Consider the following 22,706-nt stretch of genomic DNA (forward strand, 5'->3'; position numbering starts at 1 on the left):
AAACATGGAACAAAATTGAAGATTTAATATGAAACAAAGGAAGAAATCTGTTTCTAAGGGGATAAAACAAGAATAGAGGTTTCACATATTTTTAGTTATAGGAAAGAGTGAGTACTTAGGCAGTTTAGCACTGTGTTTCTACAAGAGAAAAGAAAAAAATAATAAAGTGAAGAGATGCTTGAATTCATAGGAGCCCTTGTGGCTTGCATAGTTGAGGCCAGTCTTGTTTTATAGTGATTTAATTCCAGAAGTGAGGACATTGTAGAATGCAGCCAGGGGACAGAGCTTACAAGACAGTCTGTAATCATTTCCTTGATGGAAATTTAAAAGTTCTCTCTTCCCACTCTTCAACTTTCATCTCTGTATCTTTTTCCTTTCCAGGATGCAGCAACATTGGTAACAACTTAAGCAAGTAACAGAATGGTAGCTCAGTGTGAGCAAAAAATAAATGGGAGTCCAGAGGGGAAAACATTTCCCTAACTGGGTACTCCAATCTTTCATTGCTGGCTTGAGAAATAATCTTTGATTGCATCTCCAAGGCTACAGAAGTCGCCAACTGTGCTTAGTACATTGTTCTGCTGCCTGGTAATTAGCCACATCTTAGCCAAGGATGATTAACCTGGATTATCACTCCTCTTCATCAAGAACTGTGCTCTTGTCCTCAGCTTTCTCTACTCAACTCCCAGCCTAAGCCATTCATTGTTGGTTTTATTACCCTATCCTGCCACTCAAGATGGAAGCCTTAAGAAGCTTCCTTTGTGCTCACCTCTTGCTCACTCCACCCTACCTGCATATTTCATATCCTATTGATTCTGCTTCCTAAACATTCTTGAATATGTTTCAGTTTCTCGATGTTGCCCCCTCTTTCTCTCTAAACCTCCATACACACTTTTTCCTCCTCTTGGAGCCATCACTTCATCCCTGTACCGTATGTCTCCTATATACCTCCCCACACAAACTCCTCACATGCTTTCACATTCAGGCAAACCTCTTCTTCCTTCAGACCCAAGTTTAAGATGACTCTCACAACAGGAAGTGCAGAGGTCAAGTCGGGAGCTAGACTAACTGGCTCCATAGTTTGCACCTTCACTTATTAGCTATGTGTCCTGTAACACAGCTTTGACATTTCTTTGCCTTAATTTCCTTCTGTTCAAAATGGGGATAATAAGAACAGCAACATTAATGAATTGTTATGAATGTTAATGAGCCTGTTCCTTCCTACTCAATAAGTGATCCCCAGAACAGTACCAGTGGTACCAGCTGGAAGCTTATGGAGATGCAGAATGAAGGATCTACCCATATATTTGCTGTACCAGAATCTGCATTTAAACAAGATTCTCAGGTGATACATACACATGTTAATTTGTGTGTGTGTGTGTGTGTGTATTTTTTTAGTAGAGACAGGGTTTCACCATGTTAGCCAGGATGGTCTCCATCTCCTGACCTCGTGATCCGCTTATCTTGGCCTCCCAAAGTGCTGGGATTACAGGCATGAGCCACCGCACCTGGCCTACACATGTTAAAGTTGAAAGAGGAGTGAACTAATGAATATGAGGAGTTTAGTGCAAAGCCTGGTGTAATTTAATATAAGTGATTATCATTATCATTTTCATTATTTTTATTCCCAGTTCCTAACCTATCCTATGGTTCCCCCCACCTTTTTTTTTTCTTTCTTTCTTTCTTTTTTTTTTTTTTTGAGTCAGACTCTTGCTCTATCACCCAGGCTGGAGTGCAGCCGCTGATCGCGGCTCACTGCAACCTCCATCTCCTGGTCTCAAGCGATTCTCTTGCCTCAGTCTCCCAAATAGCTGGGACTACAGGTGCCCAGATAATTTTTGTATTTTTAGTAGAGACGGGGTTTCGCCATGTTGGCCAGGCTTGTCTCAAACTCCTGACCTCAAGTGATCCGTCCGCCTTGGCCTATCAAAGTGTTAGGATTACAGGCATGAGCCACTATGCCTGGCCCGATGTTTCCTATTGTATTCTTTTATCAGTCCTGTACTTGTAGTTTTATTATATGCATTACATACTACAGTTAATGTTCATAAAATGTTTCTGCTGTTAGGCTATATGCTCTGTGTCAGTGTTCGTCTTTTGACTGTCATATTTCTAGAACCTCGAGTAGGGACTGGTAAATACAAAGTGCTCAAGAAATCTTAGCCAAGTAAGTAAGTCCCACATTTGGATTCTTCTGTACTCAATGATGGGTCCTTATCCAAGTTAACTTTTTTTTTTTTTGGCATAGGCTATGTAAATATCTGCGTAGCCAGGGTTTTTGCTTTAAGTTTCTGTCTACTTCAGTATATTCTGGTTAGTTCCATTCATGAAGGGATAGAAAATTAGACATTTTTTCCTCCTGGTTAGACACCTGAGCATCATAGTCCCATGAACATCAGCAATGCTAGAAGACAGGAGAAGTATCTTACACAACAGAGGCAAGTTATGTTGCTAGAAGGAAATGAGAGAAATCTACCCTTTGACCTTACCTACATGACTGATAAGCCTACTCTATGGGCTATGGACTGAGTTCTAAAGAGTAGATGACAATAGGAGCAGGCATGCTGGGCAGAGACTGCTGAGACAAAGAAAGGAGTGCATCTAAGGAAAGTATGCCTGATGCTGCCAGCACAGAGTCTAGCAGAGTGAAAGGTCTGCTGAAAATGTTCATCGTGATTCTGGGGACCTAGAAGGCTTCAGGCTGCACCTGCTCCTGATAGTTCTCTAGGCTTTCTAACTGCTCAAGCAGCTAAATTAGAAGCGATGACCAAGAGATGGTGGGCAGCAAACTCACTATCACCAAGCATGATCAGCCTTGTAGGATGGTAACTCCACCTCCCACCAGGGTTTTCTGTAGAATGTGAGGAGGAGGAGAAAGGGTGAGGGAAAGTAAGCCACACACTCATCTGCCAACAGGGGCTCAGGGCTGGATGCTCCTTCTGAGTTCCTTGAACTGGCAGTGACGAAGGCTAATAGGATATAAATAGGATTGAATATTTACCCTCAAAGTAGGTGTCATTGAAATGGATTGCAACACTAATCACCAGATGAACTAGTTGTCTTAATGAATGCCTATTATTATAGGCAGCACTAAGATTACTTTCTACTGTTTCCTCCCTCTATCCGATACTTTTTGCCCTAGATTGTGGAAGAGTAGGGAATTAACAAAAGTGATGACAATTATTTTTAAAAATCAGAAGTATCTCTTGTTTGTACCTCTCGCTGTTGGGGATCTTCAATTCAATCTATAATAAAATTATGAAAGGAAGTGCATGGAAGATCAGTTCCTTTTCCTAATTTAATCTAACACCTTTCTGCTGCCTTCTGACTGTTGGAAATAGATTAGATTTTCATAATGCATGGCATTTATAGTCATTGTAGGGGAAGGTTTGGGGGATCTCTTCTCTAATATTTTTATCAGAAGGTGATTTAATTCTTCATGAGTCTTGATATATCTTTGATTTCTACTTTCCCTCCCCCATAAAACTGATGGACTAGTACTGTATCGTAATCACAATCCATTATATTAATAACTCTTTCATCTGAAGCGCTACCCTAGTCATCACTACATTTAATCCTCACAACCTCTCTTTAGGACTGTTATTTCATTTCCACTTTCTTAAAGGAAATTGGGCCTCAGAAGGTTCTATAAAGTTTCCCCAGCTAGTCTGTCCAAGAAAACTAGAAACCAGTTTTGGGCACTTGGGGAAATAATGACCTGTAGATAATACTGAAAATTGAAATGCAACTGTGACTGACATGATGTCTGGGAATGCCGTGTGTATACAAGGGAACAGGTTCTCCAGACTCCTTGCATCATTTAGGGCCATGAACTTGATGGCACCAGGGGAATGTGGAGAAACTGATGATACCACATGAAGTCTACACCAAATATCATCCTTGAGAGTCTTTAGTATTTTTTAATTTTTAATTTTTTTTCTCACCAACAAATCATGCACAGAATTCAGAGGAGATTTCCAAGGCCCTGGAGGATTGAGAGTACACAAAAAAGAAGGCAACCTGGACTCTTGATTTCCTGTTTAAAGAAGAGCTTCTCAGGAGATCCCCTTGACCACACACATATTCACTGGAGTATGAGTGAGTCAGGAGATATGTATATAAATATATATATATGTGTGTGTGTGTATATATATTTTATTAAACCACTGAGATTTTAGGGTTATTTATTACAGAAGTCAGAAAACTTATGGTGAATACAGATATCGAACCCAAAGTAATTATATCTATGAATTACTCTCACAGGGGAGAATTCTAGTTTTCTCCCTTGTTTAAATTGTTAGTCCTTGATTTATTGAAATGCCTTTCCTACAATATAGAATGAGATAATGAACTCTGAACGATAATTTATTGAGTCCAAATCGTGCCTGTGATTTTTTTTTTCCTCATTCAAAAAATCCGTTTGAGTAAAGGGCAACAGAAAAACACTTCTTTGGTTGCAGGAAGAAGTACATAATTTAGTTGTACTTAAGTAGGGAGGTGAATCTAGGGTTTTTTTTCCAAGCCTGGAAAATAGAACAGAAATTTAACAGGAAGGTATGGCACTGATATATGAGTTATAAATACAAAAGGCAGAAATTAATTATGTCTGAGATGTTCCTGGAAAGCTGTTAATCCATTGTTTTTCACTCGTTGTCAGAGCAACCACTAGAGATGAGTGGACTGTCAGTAATAATCAGAGTCAGGTCATTAACTCTTAAAAGTGACAAATGTAAAATCTCCAAATTGAAAGAAAGGAAAAAAAGAAAAAACTCTTAGGTGCTGAGGCCTCAGGTCTCAGTGACAGAAGGCAGCTGGCAACGTGTTATTTGATGTAAGCCCAGGTCACTTCTTTTTTCTCAGGAGCCATGCTGGACAAGAACTGTATTGTAAATTTGATGTCCCACCTGCCATGGAAGTTGAGTTGTGGTCTTATGATCATGAAAACTAGCATTAATAGCTTCATTAAAAATAAACATGTCTGGCCGGGCGCAGTGGCTCACACCTGTAATCCCAGCACTTTTGGAGGCCGAGGTGGGCAGATCATTTGAGATCAAGAGTTAGAGACCAGCCTGGTCAGCATGGTGAAACCACGTCTCTACTAAAAATACAAAAAAATTAGACTGGCGTGGTGGTGCATGCCTGTAATCTCAGCTACTCAGAAGGCTGAGGCAGGAGAATCACTTGACTAGGGAAGCAGAGGTTGCAGTGAGTCGAGATGGCGCACTGCACTCCAGCTTGGGCGACAGAGCGAGACTCCCTCTCAAAAACAAAGAGAAAGAAACAAAAATAATAAATATGTCTAACCAGACCCTAAAGTTCTTTTTTTTCAATTATGATTTTTAAAGCTAAAGGATTTTAGTAGAATAGCCAATGAGAAACAAGGCCAAAATGGAGAGCAGATAGAGGAACAGAGGAAACACAGGGGGAAAAGCAAAGCTTTTAGGAGAAAGGGGTGTTCAAAAATCTAGTGCAATAGAGTGCTGCAGTCCAAGAGAAGAAAGAAAGAGGGCAGTATTGCAGGAACAGATAAAACAGATGGAAGCGGACTTACAGAAGATATTCAGCCACATTCTTGTTAGAAAATACTATTAAGTAACATAGATTTAAAGAAAATTTACTGAAAAGATCTGAGTACTATCACTTTAAACTTATATAAAAACATTGATAAAAAGAATTTTCACAATGTCATGTAATGCAGTGTGGTGATTACATTCATGACAATTAGACTACAAAGGTATTATATGTATTAGATAATAGCTATAATTAATATATTATATAAAGTATATGTTATATATCATACAGTATGTTTTATATATAGCATAGCTATACCTATAATAAGCAAGCCTATAATATACAATACCTATATTTTTATAATAGCTATAATATATTTATAATATATAATATAATATGTGTGCATTGTACAGATTTGATATATTGATAATGTCAATATGTCAAATATATTTTATATGCAATATATAATAATACATTGATCTAATTATACAATAGGTATAACATTATATTATTACATATTAATATATGATATGTATGATATATTATAATGTATATGTATAATTATATAATACATAATGTATTTATTTATTAATATTATACATGATATACATAATTACATTATGTATTATATTATACATAATATAATAGATATAATAATATGTTATACGTAAGATAATAGGTAGAATAATATAACTATTGTATAATTAGATCATTATAATTATATATAACATAAAATATATAATATATGTGTATTTAACATATTTTGTATATTTTATAATGTATAATACATGCAATATATATTTTAATACATACTCTAAGTAGATATAAATCTATATAGGTATACTATATATTGTATATATAAAATACATACAATGTTTATGTTATATATGTTAAATACTATAGGCCGTGTGTATATAATTTATAACACCTATAATATATATAAAACAAGTGAGTACCCTGGGTTTGGTGAGTTTAATTTCTCACCAAATTCACACACCAATCTATAGAATTTGGATTCTAACTTAGATATATAACTCTAAATTTGATAGTCTGTCTACCATAACATTCTACAAAGAGAGTTGGCCGAGTTTACCTTCCGTTATTCGGTTATTGAAACTACTGGTTTTTAGTTTAATTTTCTGTTAGAGCCCTGAGGCAAGTGGCGCCGAACTTCAAGAATGAACATTTTCACTATTATAAATGCCTAGAGTTATTTCACCCTAACAGTAACCTGGGAACAAAGTCAGCTTCTTTTGCCTTAGTTCAGTGTCTCTGAAGTTTGCTTAGCACTAGATCACCTGCGAAATTGATCCTGCATTATCAGTACCAGTGCTATTCCCATAAACCCCATGAAAGGGATCTGGGAATGTAGATATTAAACAAACACACCAGGTGATTTTTGTGATCAAGGAGCTTTAAGAAATATTTATACCAATCAAACCCTTGCCCTTCTGAGAATCTACAAATGTTCAAGAACAATTCATAGATAATATGTTTTTAATTGTATTCTAATTAAGACTGGGATTTCTAACTTGAAATGACTAGAGATTAAAACATTTTTTATTTCATGAGATGAATCAGAAATTAAGACCCCTTAGAAAAATATAAAATTCATATACAACCTACAATTCTCTTTATTAACAATGTTTTATGATGCTCACCTTCAATCTCTCTCTCTTTTTACTTTTTATTTTTTATTAAGAGATGTTAGCATCTTTTAACATCTTTACTTTCACTTGAATCTCATTTCTCCTTGTATGTTCTTCAAATGAAACAGAAGTACCCTGAGGTCTCAGACTAAATTCACTTTGTATGAACAAAGCTTCACCTGTCTTGACTGCTTACTTAATATGATAATTTATTTTAAGAATGTTAATATTGATCTTTTAATAAAGTGCATCATGAGGAATGTTTCTCTTTGGCACAAAGCATGAACTGGAGTGGTTAGGACTATTATTTGTGCTAAGTGTCATGATTGCTATACTGCATGTAGCCCCCTGACTCTGAGGTCGCCATGGCAGTGCCACATCTCTTCTACAGTTTCGGAATACCTAGAAAATATTTGAAGTACTGTCTCCAACAATCTGACCTGGTCATGTTGTTAAAAATCTGTGTATATTTTTTTCGTTTTCTATGGATAGGGGATAAAGCAGCATGGACTTGGATTATTTGTTCTATTTTAACCATTTCATGGAGGTCCACTTGAACTGGAAATTCTCACTAAACATTGCCCATAGGTGCTTGGAAACTGGATTTCAGCAAAACAACATAAAATATAACTTCAACCCTTCTAATATTAAATGTTGAAAGAAATATGAGCTATATCTACATTTAAGACAGATTAATCAAAATGAATAAGGTAATGATTTGCCCAATTTTTTATGAACTCGGGAGTGAGGCCGGTTGTAGTGTAGTAGGTTAAATGGAGGAATAAATGTTTGCAATCAGAGATCATCAGAAGCAACTCCTACCACCACAGTTAAAAACAATCACAAATAGGGTGGGTTTGCTGAGCGCTTTCCTGATGCATTGTTTACTGTCATACATTTTTATGATTACCATAGACTTGATGAATTTGTATTTGACAATCATTTGTATTCATTCATTTTCCAACCCACTTATTCCAGTTTAGGGTAGCAGTTAGCCTGAGCCCATATTGGCAGTTCAGGGAACCAGGCGGGAACTGGCTGGGGACAGGATACCATCCCATCATAGGATGCATCCACACACACCCACACACTCACTCAGACTGGAACATGTAGATGCGCCCATTTACCTCATGCACACAGCTTTGGAATGTGTGAGGAAATCTGAGTACCCGGAGAAAACTCACACAGACATGAGAAGGTGCAAACTCTACACAGGTAACGGCCCTGAATAAAAATCAACTCTTTTTTCATCAACCTTATAAGGAAACAACGTTGAACATGTTTTTTTGAGGATCTGCTGTACAGTCAACTGCATACTTCACTATGTATAATTTGGTAAGATTTGACATATTTGTATTTATAAAATCGTTAACCACAATCAAGGTAACACACATTTCCATCACCCCTAAATGTTTCCTTATGCCTTTTATAATCTACTATTTCCTCCACCTCCATTTCTAAAAAAACGCTAATCTGCTTTCTTTCACTATAAACTGGTTTGCATTTTATAGAATTATTCATTGTTTCTTTTTTTTTTTTTCTTGCATCTTCTTTCATTTAGGATAATAATTTTAAGAGTAATCCAAGGTGTCAGCTGGCCCGGATTCTTATGTGGAGCTCTGGGGGATAATCCACTTCCATGCTTATTAAGGTTGGCAGAATTAGGTTCCACCCAACCATAGGGCGGAGATTCCCTTGTCTGTTAGAGGGGCATTGTTCTCAGGTTCTGAAGACTATTCACATTCCTTGCCTCATAAACCACTTGATCCAGACTCAAAACCAGCAATGGAATGAGAAGTCAAATCTCTCTGACCTCATCCACCCTGCCTCTCCCTCTGCACTTCTGTTATGTTTGCGGCCAAAGAAAGTTTTCGGAGTTTTTTTGTTTTGTTTTGTTTTGTGTTTTTGAGACAGAGCCTCGCTCTGTCACCCAGGCTGGAGTGCAGTGGCGCGATCTCGGTTCACTACAACCTCTGCCTCCCGGGTTCAAACAATTCTTCTGCCTCAGCCTCTTGAGTTGCTGGGACAACAGGCACACGCTGCCATGCCCAGCTAATTTTTTGTATTTTAGTAGAGACGGGGTCTCACCACGTTGCCCAGACTAGTCAAGTTCTCGGTTTCTAAAGACTCATGTGATTAGGCTGGATCCATCCAGATAATCCAGGATAGTCTGTTTATCTTACAGTTTGTAACATTAGTATGAAATCCCTTTGTCAATGCTAGGTAGAATTCACAAGTTCCAAGGGATGGGGGTAAATATTTTGGGGAGGCCATTCTTCTGCCTATCACATCTTCCTTCAGCTGTTTCAGTCACAACCAAATTCTCATGTTCATTAGACTGGATCTACCCTAATAAAGTCGAAATCTCTCCCTCCTTCTCCTTGGAAATTCCATTGTGCCATCTGGTTTCTTTGGTGAGATATTATCAATAGGCTCCATTGACTCGAAATTTCCCTGAATGACTTCTACATTCTCTTGCCTTAAATGAATATGGCTATCACCTGAGTAAACTGCTGCTTCTGCTATGTTCTTGAAGGAGTCAATTTATTTTTGCCCATACAGAAGCACCCCTGGCCAAAATGTAATGTCAGGCTACCTAGCTCCATATTGCCAATTACAAGCCACTTTCCCTCCCTTTCTCCCTCTTACGGAATTTGAAGCCTATTATATAAACCACACATCCATTTTCTCCGTTTTTAAAATAATCTACCATTTTCTTGATCACTTTTCTTCAGTCATTGAAGATATCAGCACCTGAATTACGATAATCTCTTCATTATTATTTCTAACACAAAAATTAGATATCCACACAGATAAACCAACCAACATATTGGACTTTCAGTCTTGAACTCCTTTCTCTTCATGATCTCATCACACACCCTCTTTCAACTCTTTGACTCACAAATTGTATGCTTTTGTTCTTTTTCCTTTTCCTTTTTCTTTCTTTTTTAAGACACAGTCTCATTCTTTTGCCCAGGCTGGAGTGAAGTACTGCAATCTCGGCTCACTGCAACCTCTGCCTCTGGGGCTCAGGCGATTCTCCTGCCTCAGCCCTCTGAGTAGTTGAGGTAACAGGTGCCCACCACCATTCCTAGCAAATTTTTTTTGTAATTTTGGTGGTGACAGGGGATTTCCATGTTGGCTAGACTGGTCTTGAACTCCTGACCTTAGGTGATCTGCCTACCTCAGCCTTCCAAAGTGCTGGGATTACAGGCATGAGCCATCAGGCCTGACCCCAAACTGTATGCTTTTTAAGTAAGCAATAACTATACTATGCTCAATGTCAAGCATCCCTCTTCTTAACCACCAGCTCTTATCTCTCCATTTTACTCCTTGTGTTATCCCAGTCCACTGATACATTGACCCTGATGACATCTATAATGCATGAGCCCCTCTTCTGTTCAACTGATTATCACCCTTCTCATGCTCTCAGTCCCCCTTTTTCTTTACCTAGCTTCTATGTTCTATTATCCCTTACATGTGCCCTCACCATTGTAACTCCACTTTTCACCATGGTGTTCATCTAGTAAAATTCTAGTCATGGTTCAATCTATCTATTCTCAGCCTATACTTGAAGCAGAGAAAAATTTTGCAAGAGAACTGATACTTGTTCCTGATTTAATTTTCAACAAAATTTAAGAGTGATCTCAGTGCTCCCAAGCAATTAAATGCATTTTTGTATTCAGTTCATTCTCTCAATCACCGAAGTGACTGCATCTCATCTCTCCCTAAAATTCAACAATCTCTCCTCTTCCTCAATCTAAGTACCCACAATGATTTTTGTTTTACTGAGAAAATAGAAGCATGTAGAAGAAAACGTTTACATAAGCCTCCTAAGAAATCTACCAAAATACATTCTTCTGTACCAAAAATTTTGTTTTCCATCATGTTATAATGTATAAACTATTCTTGCTTTAATCTAGGTCTAACATCTTTCCCTTTCTTGAATCTACTCACATGTTATAAAGGTCCAAGTTTTTTGCAGTTATATTCTTTCTTTTGTTCATCATTATTTTTTTCTGTCCGTCTCTACTGGATAATTCTCATCAGTACATCAACATACCACTGTACATTTAAACATATGTGTTCCTCTTTAAACCATATTTAACTGCTTCATTTTACTATTCCTCATTACAGTGAAATTTCTCAAAAGAGTTGTTCGCATCTGCTGTTTCTAATTTATTCTCTTTCATTATAACTTGAAACCTCCTAATCAGGTTTTGGGCCCTGACATCACCCCCAAAACCAGCATCAATAAAGTCGTAAGTTATACAGGCACTGAAAAATTTAAAATTTATAATTTTGAAGTTTACATCTTGGTTAGTCTGTGTCATTTGACGTAGGTGTTCAGCTTATGCTTCCAGAAAAATGTACACACCTTCGCCTCTGGAACATTGTATGCTTCCTGAAAAATGTCCACACCTTCGCCCCTGGAACATCTCTTGTGTCTCCTAATTCGCAAGCACGTCATTCTCAGACTTATTGGACAACCTTCCTCTTCATCTTAACCTCTAAATGTTTGAGTGTCCCAGGGTTCACTTCTCAGCTCTCTTTATTTCTCTGTCTACATTCATTTATTAAGTGATCTCACTCAGCCTGATGGTCGTAAGTATCCATCTGCCTGAGGATGATTCAAAAGTGTATATTTCTATCCGTCCCGCTTCTCTGAACTCAATGTTCTTTTGTACAAGCACCTATTCAACAATTCCACTTGGAAGTAAAATAAACAACTTAAATTGTTCAGGTCTAAAAATGAACTTTTGTTTCCCCTAGCTTGTACACATTACTTCCTTCTCAATTTCCATAACAACAAACGCTACTTTTATTCCTTCAGATGCTCAGACACAAGTCTTTGAATTATTTATTTTTGAGAACCCCTGTGGTGTGAGTCTCACAGTGTGAAAAGAAGGAATTAGCTATAGTACCCATATTACTAAATGTTTTTGCATTCTTCAGTCTTCTTTAACCCAAGTCAATTCTGAACATGTTTTAGATTAGACTTCTTAAGCCACAATCTTCAGAAATACCGAGAGAAGGAAACCTCAGATTTTAAAATACTCATTCAAGGCCTTCTATCACCTTACTCCAATCTTCCCTGTGAATTTCATCTCCTACCACCACATTTTATGAACCTTCTATTTCTACCAAATATTCGCACATGCATTCTTTCAACTCTTTTGATATTCTGCCCTGTTCATTTTCTTTTCTCCCTTACAATGCCATCTTTTGAAATCTCTACCAATAATACTCTTAGTTTTTCTTATAAATATATGCTTTAAGTCCCAGCTACTACCGTTTATTCTCTATTAAAACTCTTCAGATGTCTTCTGGTTTCCAAAGAAAGTAATTTTCTTCCTCTGAGCTTCTCCAAAAGTTCATTCTGCATAATATTCATAAAGTGCATAATGTATTATATCCCCTATATACATATTTAGATTTTTTAATTAAAATTGCCTAAATACTTGCTGGTGAAATTGTGACTAACAATTCTCTGAATTTCTTGTAGTGCCTAGCGCAATACATTTACATCTATTTAATAACAAATAAATGCTTTGAAAATTTGAATTGGTCTTAGGTATCAATTCAATCTCTAAAAAATAAGATTTTACTCTCATAAATAGTACAATTATTCTAAGGTTGAGGATAACAAAGAATATTACCTAGAGTGCAGTCAGAACAAACAAACCACACAGATTATTTTAGCAGAGATAATTTAAAATAAAGAATTGTTGGGGCGAGCATGGAGGCTCATGCCTGTAATCCCAACACTTTGGGAGGCCGAGGCTAGCAAATCACTTGAACCCAGGAGTTCGAGACCAGCCTGGGCAACATAGGGAGGTCCCATTTCTACAGAAAATTAGCCAGGATGATGGCACATGCCTGTAGCTCCAGTTACTTCAGAGGCTAAGGTGGCGAGGGATCGTTGGAGCCCTGGAGGTGAAGGTTGCAGTGAGCAGTGATTTTGCCACCGCACTCCAGCCTAGGTGATGGAGCGAGATGCAGTCTCAAAAAATAAAAAAAATAAAAAAATAAAAAGTTGAGTAGTTATTAGAAATCTGAAAATTCAAAGGAGTACACTAAGCTATCACACAATTATCAATTGCAGGAAACAGGTACAATCTTTAGTACTAGAGCACTAGAGTAAAGGGGGAGAGATTAAGATTATTAAAATTATTAGACATTTGGCAGAAGATTTCTTGAAGGAGTAGGCATTGCTCAGTGGGTGCCGGTGTCTCTTAGCTCATTAAAAAGCCACATGGTGCTGGGCAATAGACCTACTGAAGGCACCTTCATCTGGCTGCTACTGACTTGTGTGAGGGGCCTAGATGAAGCTGGTGCTACAAGTATTGTGAAAAACTGCAAACTAGAATTAATTGCTGCTACAAACAATTATCCTGCTGGAGGGAAGAAGTATTGCCGAAATGACACTAGTTAAAAACTGAAGGCCAAAAAAAGAGGAAAAGGTAATGAATGGGAAGGAGTGTATTTTCCCTCCTCCTGCTTTTGAGTTTCTTTCTAGTGTTGCTTATTGGCAGGGCCTGAAGAGAGCAGATGCAAAAACTGAAATGTGGTTGGCAGAGTCCTGGCCCCAGAATTACAAAGCAGAATATAGAAGAGTGAGTTTGAAACAGAAATAGCAGCTTAATTCCTGGCACACACAGACACCCCTTAACTCCAAATGCTGATTGCTCTCTTACAAACTACAGAGTCAAAGACATAAAATGAGCAAAAAAAATTACTTAAAATAGATGAATATCTCTTCGTGATGTTTAGCAATGTTTCAAAAATATCACTGATTTATTGCAATACCAAGATGTATATATCAGGGTGAACAGGTTAAAAACAAAACAAAACAAAACAAACAAACAAACAAACAAACACACTGATGTTTTAAAAAATTCTCTGAAATTTTTAAGTGAAGTTTAATAAACAATTAATTTTAGAGGTTTTTCCTTGAATCTTTGGTTTGCCAATGGGTAATTCAACAGGTTTTACATTTTCCATGGATTTTTTTTTTTTTTTTTTGCTTTTAAGAAATTCTCGATTATTTTATAGTATTCTATTACTTTGCTGCTCAAGTGTTTACTGCAGCTATCCTTTGGAATATTTTCTTATACAGCTGATCTACCCAAGAGAAACAAGTGCATTACAACAAATCCCTCTGAGGCTTGCTCAGAAATCCTCTGGTCGAAAGGAAGATATACACGCTAGACTGTATTTCTTCTAAACTGAATTCCTAAGACTTGTCTGTCAGGTCTGGGGAATTGTGTTAGCTGCCACTACTAAGTCAGGAAGATTTGCAAACCAAGGAACAAAGGATCCTATTAAATAAAAAAAATTTATATTGTGACTTTTATGTTTTTTACTCCAGTTCAAGTTTATCAGGGAAATGTCATGTTGTAGCTGAATTAATGCTGATCAAGCTCAATTTGTATGTAATTTGGCTTTCAAGAAAAGATGGAGAGAAAAAGAGTGAGAAGCATAATTTTTTTTTATCATATCAAGTATACTCGCTTTCCTTATATCGTTTCAAATGGAAAAACTTTATTTAATAGGAGAGCATTTTGTATCATCCAAATCTCTTGCCACCATGTTAGATGATCCCAGGTGAAGGGGTTTGCACACTAGTGTAAGTCTATCATGATTGGCACTGATGAAATTCTCAGTGCTTAGCAAGAATATGTGATATAAGAAATTATTCATTCATTCATCAAATATTAATGGGATGTCTACTATTTATGAATCATTGAATCCAGTAATTTAAAGCATTTTTTCCTAACCCAAAAAGGAAAAACCTTTCTACTGCTCATTCCATATAGCTTTCTGACTTTAATTCATATTAAGAATATATACCTAGATATAATACCAAGAATTTCAATTGAGAGATCAATCTTATCTAAGCAACTGACTTTGTTCTGAGGTTCATAAAACCCACTCCAGTTTCTCCAATATTTAGTTGCGTGGTCTGCTACTCACACAAAATAGAATTTCCCTTGCTTACCTCCTTTGCAGCCATATATGACCATTTGGCTAAGTCTGGGCAATGAGTTGTAACTAGAAATGTTGTGAAAGGCTTCTGGGTAATCTTAAATGGAGCTGAATTGTTTAGAAGAACATTTTTGTTTGTTTGTTTTGTTTCCATTTCCTTTTCTTCTTCTTCCAGCCTGAAACTCAGAGCTCCACCAGCTATTTTATTTTTATTTTTATTTTTTTGAGACAGTCTCCCTCTGTCACCCAGGCTAGAGTACAGTGGTACCACCACAACTCAGTGCAGCCTGGAGCTCCTGAGCTCAAGCAATCCTCCTTCCTCAGCCTCCTGAGTAGGTGAGACCACAGGTGCATACCACCACACTGTGTTTTTTTGTTGTTTATACAGACAGGGGTCTTGCTGTGTTGACCAAGCTGGTCTCAAACTTATGGCCTCAAGCAATCCTCCCACCTCAGCTTCCCAAAGTGTTGGGATTACAGTCATGAGCCGTCATGCCTGGTACACTAGTCGTCTTAGATTTTGAACGTGAACTTGAAGAATAAGCCTAGTGCTAGAAAGTTGAAATGATCATGGAGTCACTGAGGTAATATTGCAGTGACTGTCCTTTAATCTGCTTTACGTGACAAGAAAAAATCAAATTATATTTTGTGTGAATCACTGTAATATAGATTTTTCTCATGTGCAATTGAACCTAATATTCCCTGAAAATCAAACAAAATCTTTGTTGTAGAAAACGACAGTTGTTTTCATTATTTTAATGCTTTCCTTAAAATTTCAGTATAAATTTTTAATCTAAATTTCTACCTAAATTATTTAGAATTTCTATTTTCCTTTTAAATGTTATAAAAAACTTAATATGATTTATCTGTTGCACAGGAATCCTCCTTTGTCTTCATTTTGTTAGAGATCTGGTTCTACCATTTGTATAATAAACACACCAATTTGTTTTTAATTTAACAGCTGATGATTAAATTTATCAACTATGGATTAATTTCTGTTCCCCCTACTCTTTTTTGAATTCCTCACTTTACTTCCATGAGTAGTTTTCTTTTGATTTATGTAAACGATTTCCTAATACTTTCATAATTTGTAAATCTGTATATCTGTACATGTTTTTATGTCAAACTCTCTTGAAAGATAGTTTAGTTCAATATAGAATTTTAGATTCCTAGCCGGGCGCGGTGGCTCAAGCCTGTAATCCCAGCACTTTGGGAGGCCGAGACGGGCGGATCACGAGGTCAGGAGATCGAGACCATCCTGGCTAACACGGTGAAACCCCGTCTCTACTAAAAAATACAAAAAACTAGCCGGGCGAGGTGGCGGGCGCCCGTAGTCCCAGCTACTCCGGAGGCTGAGGCAGGAGAATGGCGTGAACCCGGGAGGCGGAGCTTGCAGTGAGCTGAAATCCGGCCACTGCACTCCAGCCTGGGTGACAGAGCAAGACTCCGTCTCAAAAAAAAAAAAAAAAAAAAAAAGAATTTTAGATTCCTAATAATTTCTTTTAGAACTTTGAAAATATCACTTTATTTCCTTCTGGAGTCTATCATTGCTTAGGAGATATCATCTATATATCCGTGACTCATTTGAATTATTCTCTCTCTATCTTTTTCTGTGGTATATTATCTCTTTCTATTGATGTTCTGTATTTCATAATAATGAATCTTAGGATGCATTTATTTTTACTTAATCACTCTGATTCTTAGAGGTTTTGTTGTTTTGCTTTTTTTTTTTTTTTTTTTTAATGTGAGGAGTCACACCTTCAATTCTCAGGAGCTCTCAAATATTATCTCTTCACTGGCATGTCTTCAATTTGCATAACCCAGAACTTCTATTAGATATTTACTCAACTTGAGCTAATATTTGAATATGGTAGAAATTATGGTTCAAAGTTCAGTAATTTGCACACAGTTATCCAATTTTTTCAGCAGCTCTTGTTGAAAATACTGTCCTTTTATCACTGAATTGCCTTTGAACCTTCCTCGATATTTAATTGTCTATATAGGGCTCATTTTGTTCATCTATTTATCACTGCACTGATACAATGCTGCCTACAGTACTGTAGCTTTATAATAAATACCACAATCATACCAATTTTTATACTTAAAATTCTGTGAAGATTTTGATTGGAATTGCAAAAAATATGTAGAGCAATTTGGGGAGAACTGATATAATAATATTGATTGTTCTGACCCAAAAGAACAAGGTATGGGTTTGAATTTTTATTACACTTAAAAAAAAAATCTATTTTACCAATGCTTTGGAATAGTTTGGAACAGTTCTTCCTGCCCACTGCACAGACAAAACCAATTCACTGAGAGCATTGCATTGTGATAAAGAAAGGTTCAGCTGGCACGAGTGCGACCACATCACATGAGTGATGAGTTATTACTGAAATCAATCTCCTCAAGAATTCAGAGCCTAGGGTTTTCAAGGAGAGTTTGGCAGACACAGGCCTAGGGGAATGAGTGTTGCTGATTGGTTAAGGTTGCAATCATAGGGGTGTGGGGAATGGTCCTCTTGCACTGAGTCCATTTCCGGACGAGATCACAGGACTTGTTGGAGCGTGAGGATGGAGCCATTGGTTTTCAGAAATGCAAAAGCCTGAAAAGACATCTCAAAAGACCCATCTTAAGTTCTACAATAGTGTGTTATCTGCAATTACTGCTGGGAAAGTTCCAAATCTTGTGACCTCTGGAATAGTGGCTGATAATCATTTATGTCTAAATCTTAGCATATTCCAGATTCCTCTCATCCTCCTAACCTGGAGCTCTTTCATTAGTTTTACAAAGGTGATTTAGTTTTTGCAAGGGCTATTATCATTTAAACTATAAACTGACTTCCTCCTAAATTTAGCTTGGCCCAAGCCCAATAATGACCTAGGGCAATTTGGAAGCTAAAGGCAAGATGGGGGTTGATTAGATCAGATCTCTTTAATTGTCATAATTTTCTCACCGTTATAATTTTGACAAAGGTGGTTTCAGTTTTGGTGTATGAATCTTGCACATATATTCTGATATTTATCCCTAAGCATTTAATCTATTTTATGTCATTGTGTATGATACTTTTTACTTCAGTTGCTAACTGCTTACTGTAAGCATATAGTGATATAATTGATTTTTGTATGTTTATCTTGTATACTGCAAACTTGTTATACTCACTTAACTTTGTGGCTTTATTCCCAAATCCCATCCAGTTTTCCATAGTCAATCATGTCATCTGTGATTAAAGACAATTTTGTATCTTTATTTCCAAACTGGATGCTTTTATTTATTTTACTGGATTTATTGCATGGATTAGAACTTCTAGTAAAGTATTGAATAGAAGTAGTGAAACAGGTTATCTTGTCTTGTTCCTGATCTTAGGTGGATATTCATCAGTGAATACAATGTCCCCTGTAAATCTTTTATGAATGTTCTTCATCAGATTGGAAAAGCTTTCTTATATTCCTGTTGACTAAGAGTTTTTATCAGGCAGAAATGTTGAACTTTGTCAAATCTTGCTCTACATCTACAAAGGTGATCGGATAGTTTACTTTTTTAGTTTGTCAATATGGCACATTATGTTGGATGATTTTGAAATTTTAAACTCTTACATTCTGGAGTAAACTTCACTTAGTCATTTTATTAGTTTCCTATTGGTGCTGTAACAAATAACCAAAAAAAAAAAAAAAAATCAGTGGTGCAAATATATTATTTTTATTGTGGAGGGCAGAAATCCTAAAATCAATGTGTTTGTAGGGCTACATTTATTCTGGAGGCTTTCTTGCCTTTTCCAAGTTCTAGAGACTGCATGTATTCCTTGGCTCATGTTGTTTCCTCTGTTTCTTGAAGAAGCCAGCCCATAGTTCAGCTGTCTCTCTCTCTCTCTCTCTCTCTCTCTCTCCTTTCTTTCTTTCTTTCTCTTTTCATCTATGATTTTTTGATCACATTTCTTTGTCTGACTTTGGTTCTCCTGATTCCTTGTCTCCCTTATAATGTCATCCACCTGGCTAACCAGGCAATTCTCCCTATATGAATACTCTTAATTTAATCACATGTGCAAAGTCTCTATTGCCACATAAAATAACACAGTCACAGGTTCTGGAAATTAAGACATGGGCATCTTTGGTGGGAGGGGCATTTTTCTACCAACTAATGCCATATATATACACACATATATATGTGTATATATAGTTTGTTTGTTTAAAATATTTAATCTACATTTATAAAAATATTGATATTTAGTTTTCTGTAATGTCTTTGTCTTGTTTTAATATCAGGACAATGTTGGCCTCATAAAATGACTTGTAAAATCGGCTCCGTCTTCCATTTCCAGGAAGAGTTTTATGGATTCAGTATTATTTCTTTCTTTAATGTTTGGTAGAATTCAGTAATGTTTGGTAGATGCCAGTAAGGTCATCTAATGCTTGGAGTGGTCTTTGTGGGAAGATTTTCAACAACAAATTCAATTTATTTAATAGATACAGGATTCTTAGAATTAGTTATTCATATTTAAATGAGATTTGGTAGTTGGTATTTCTCAAGAATCGTATTCATTTCATCTGAATTGCTGAATGTATTGTCACGAAGTTTATCATATTCTCTTATTCTTTTTTTAATATTGTAGAATGTGTATGGGGAGTGTTATCAGCTCTCTCATTCCTAACGTTGGTGATATTACCTTATCTTTTTTTTCCTAATCAGATAGGTTATCAGTTTATCAATATTATGGATTTTCTCAAATATCTAACTTTCAATGTATTTTCTCTCTTGTGTTTCTATTTTATTAATTTTTATTTTGATCTCTGTTGTTTCATTTCTTTGCTTACTTTACATTTAATTCGTCTTTCATTTTCTAGTGTCTTGAATGGAATATTTCTTATTTTTTAATAGAGTCATTTAATAACAGAAACTTCACCCAACTACCGATTTAGTGGCATCCCACACATTTTCATATATCTTATTTTCATTCTCCTCCAGTAGCAAATATGTTCTAATTTCTATTTTTTTCTTCATTGACACATAGATTATTTAGAAATATATTGTTTTGTTTTCACATTTTGGGGGAGTTTCAAGAGATCTTTCTGTTGTTGATTTCTAATTTAATTTTGTCACAGTGAAATATGATAATTCTGCATAGCTTAAAAACTTTCTGATTTATTTGGATTTTAACTGATGGCACAGAATATGGTCTGGTACAGTAAATATTCCACATTGTGAGAAATAAATTTCTATCAATTCAGATATAGCATAAAAACTATACAAAAATATATTTCTATTGCTCCCTTCTATGACTTTGTGCTATTGTTTTCAAATATTTTACTTTTACTTGTATCATAAACTTTATACTATAAACTCCACATTATGTTTTCATTATTTATATTTAAATAGCTGTATCTTTAATATATTAAAATAACAATAAAATTATGTGTATTTAACCAGGTAGTTACCAAATCCAATGCATATAATTCCTTTTTGTAGTTCCACATTGCTGTATTGCCTCATTTTTCTTTCTGCCTGAAAGGTATTCTTTACTAATTTTTGTAGTGCACATCTGAGACTGAGTTATTTTACCTTTTGTATATGTGGATAATGTCTTTCTTTTGACTTAATTTTTTTGTATCTTTTCTTGATATAAAATTGTAAGTTAATAAAAGGCTTTTGTTTGCTTCTTTCTTTTTGTTTCCAGTACTTTAAAAATATTGCCTTCCTGTCTTATAACTTTTTATTCTGATGAGAGACATTCTGTCATTCTTATCTTGAACATATACCAACAATGTGTCATTTTGTCTCTGGCTGCTTTTAAGATTTTCTCTTTATAATGAGTTGATATGGTTTGCATGTTCTGTCTCCTCCAAATCTCATGTTGAAATGTGACATGTAATGGTGAAGGAGGGCCTAGTTTATGGTGTTTAGGTCATGGGGATGGATCCTTCATGAATGACTTGGTACTTTCCTCACAGTAATGAGTGAACTCTCACTCTAAGAGCTCACGTAACATCTGGTTTAAAAGAGCCTGGCACCTCCTCCCTCTCTCTTTTGCTCCGTCTCACCATGTGATATGTCAGGTCTCACTTTTCCTTCCACTATGATTATAAGCTTCCTGAAGCCTCCCTGGGAACTGAGCAGATGCTGACACCATCCTTGTGCAGCCTGCAGAACCATGTGGCACATAATCTCTTTTCTTTATAGATTACTCAGGCCAGGCACAGTGGCTCATGCCTGTAATCCCAGCACGATGGGAGGTCAAAGCAGGCAGATTGCCCGAGGTAAGGAGTTCAAGACCAGCCTGGCCAACATGGTGAAACCCAGTCTCTACTAAAACTACAAAAATTAGCCTGGCATGGTGGTGCATCACTATAGTCCCAGCTACTCAGGAGGCAGGAGAATTGCTTGAATTTGGGAGGTGGAGGCTGGTGTGAGCTCAGGTCATTCCACTGCACTCCAGCAACAGAGTAAAAAAGAAAAAAATAAAATTACACAGTCTCATGTATTCCTTTATACCTATGTAGAACGGACTAACACACTAGTCTTGAATAATAATATTTAATGTGTATTGGCATAGATTTTCTCATATTTATTGTGCTAGGGTATCATTGAGCTTATTGAATCTATGTTCTTATAGTTTCAATGCAATTGGGAGGAAAATTGGAAATTATTTCTCATATATTTTTGTATTTTTAGTTGGAATCCACAATGATTTCAATTATACATGTACTGAATGCTTGAAATTGTCCCAGATGTCACTGATACTTTTTTCATTTTTTGTTATTTAAAAAAATTATTCTGTACTTCATTTTAAACAGTTTATATTGCTATATCTTGTCTTCAGGCTCATTAATCTCATTAATCTTTTTTTTTTTTTTTCCAGAGTGTCTAATCAGCCATTGATCTCATTCAGAAAACGTTTCATCTTACACATTTTAGTTTTCACCTCTCAAGTTCAAACTGGGTCATTTTAAAATATCTTCTGTGCTTCCACTTAATTCTTTGAACATACAGAGAACAGTTTTGCCAATTATTTTAATGTCGTTTTCTACTGTTTCTAACATCAACATGAGTTCTGGATCAGTTTTAATGGGGGTAATTCTGCTGTTCGTTGTAAGTTATAATTTCTTGTTTGTTTGTATGGTGCCATAATTTTTTATTGATGCCATACTCTGTGGATTTTACCTTCTTGCATACTGGAGCTTTTACATTCCTTTAACTATTCTTGAGCTTTGCTTTAAATTACTTGGAACGATTTTGATGCTTCAAGACTGATTCACTAGGCATTACTAGTTTTCTCCTTTTCCCTTAATACTAAAGCAGAATCTTTCTGAGTGCTCCACCCAGTGCCCCATACATTTTGATGTTTTCCAGTCTGGCTGGGAAACAGGTGTTATTAACTGCTCAATATGAACACCAAGTACTGATTCCCTCTAATCCTTTGGGGTGGTTCTTCCCCTGGCCCTGAGCGTTTTCCTCATGCATATGACATATGTGCTAATCAGTATTTTATGGCATACCCAACAGGGACCTTATGTAGATCATCAGAGTTTTCTCTTTGTGTAGCTCTCGCTTCCCCGGTACTTTGTCCTG

The sequence above is a fragment of the Macaca mulatta genome, chromosome 8 (genome assembly GCF_049350105.2).
Source record: "Macaca mulatta isolate MMU2019108-1 chromosome 8, T2T-MMU8v2.0, whole genome shotgun sequence".
Lineage (NCBI taxonomy): Eukaryota > Metazoa > Chordata > Mammalia > Primates > Cercopithecidae > Macaca > Macaca mulatta.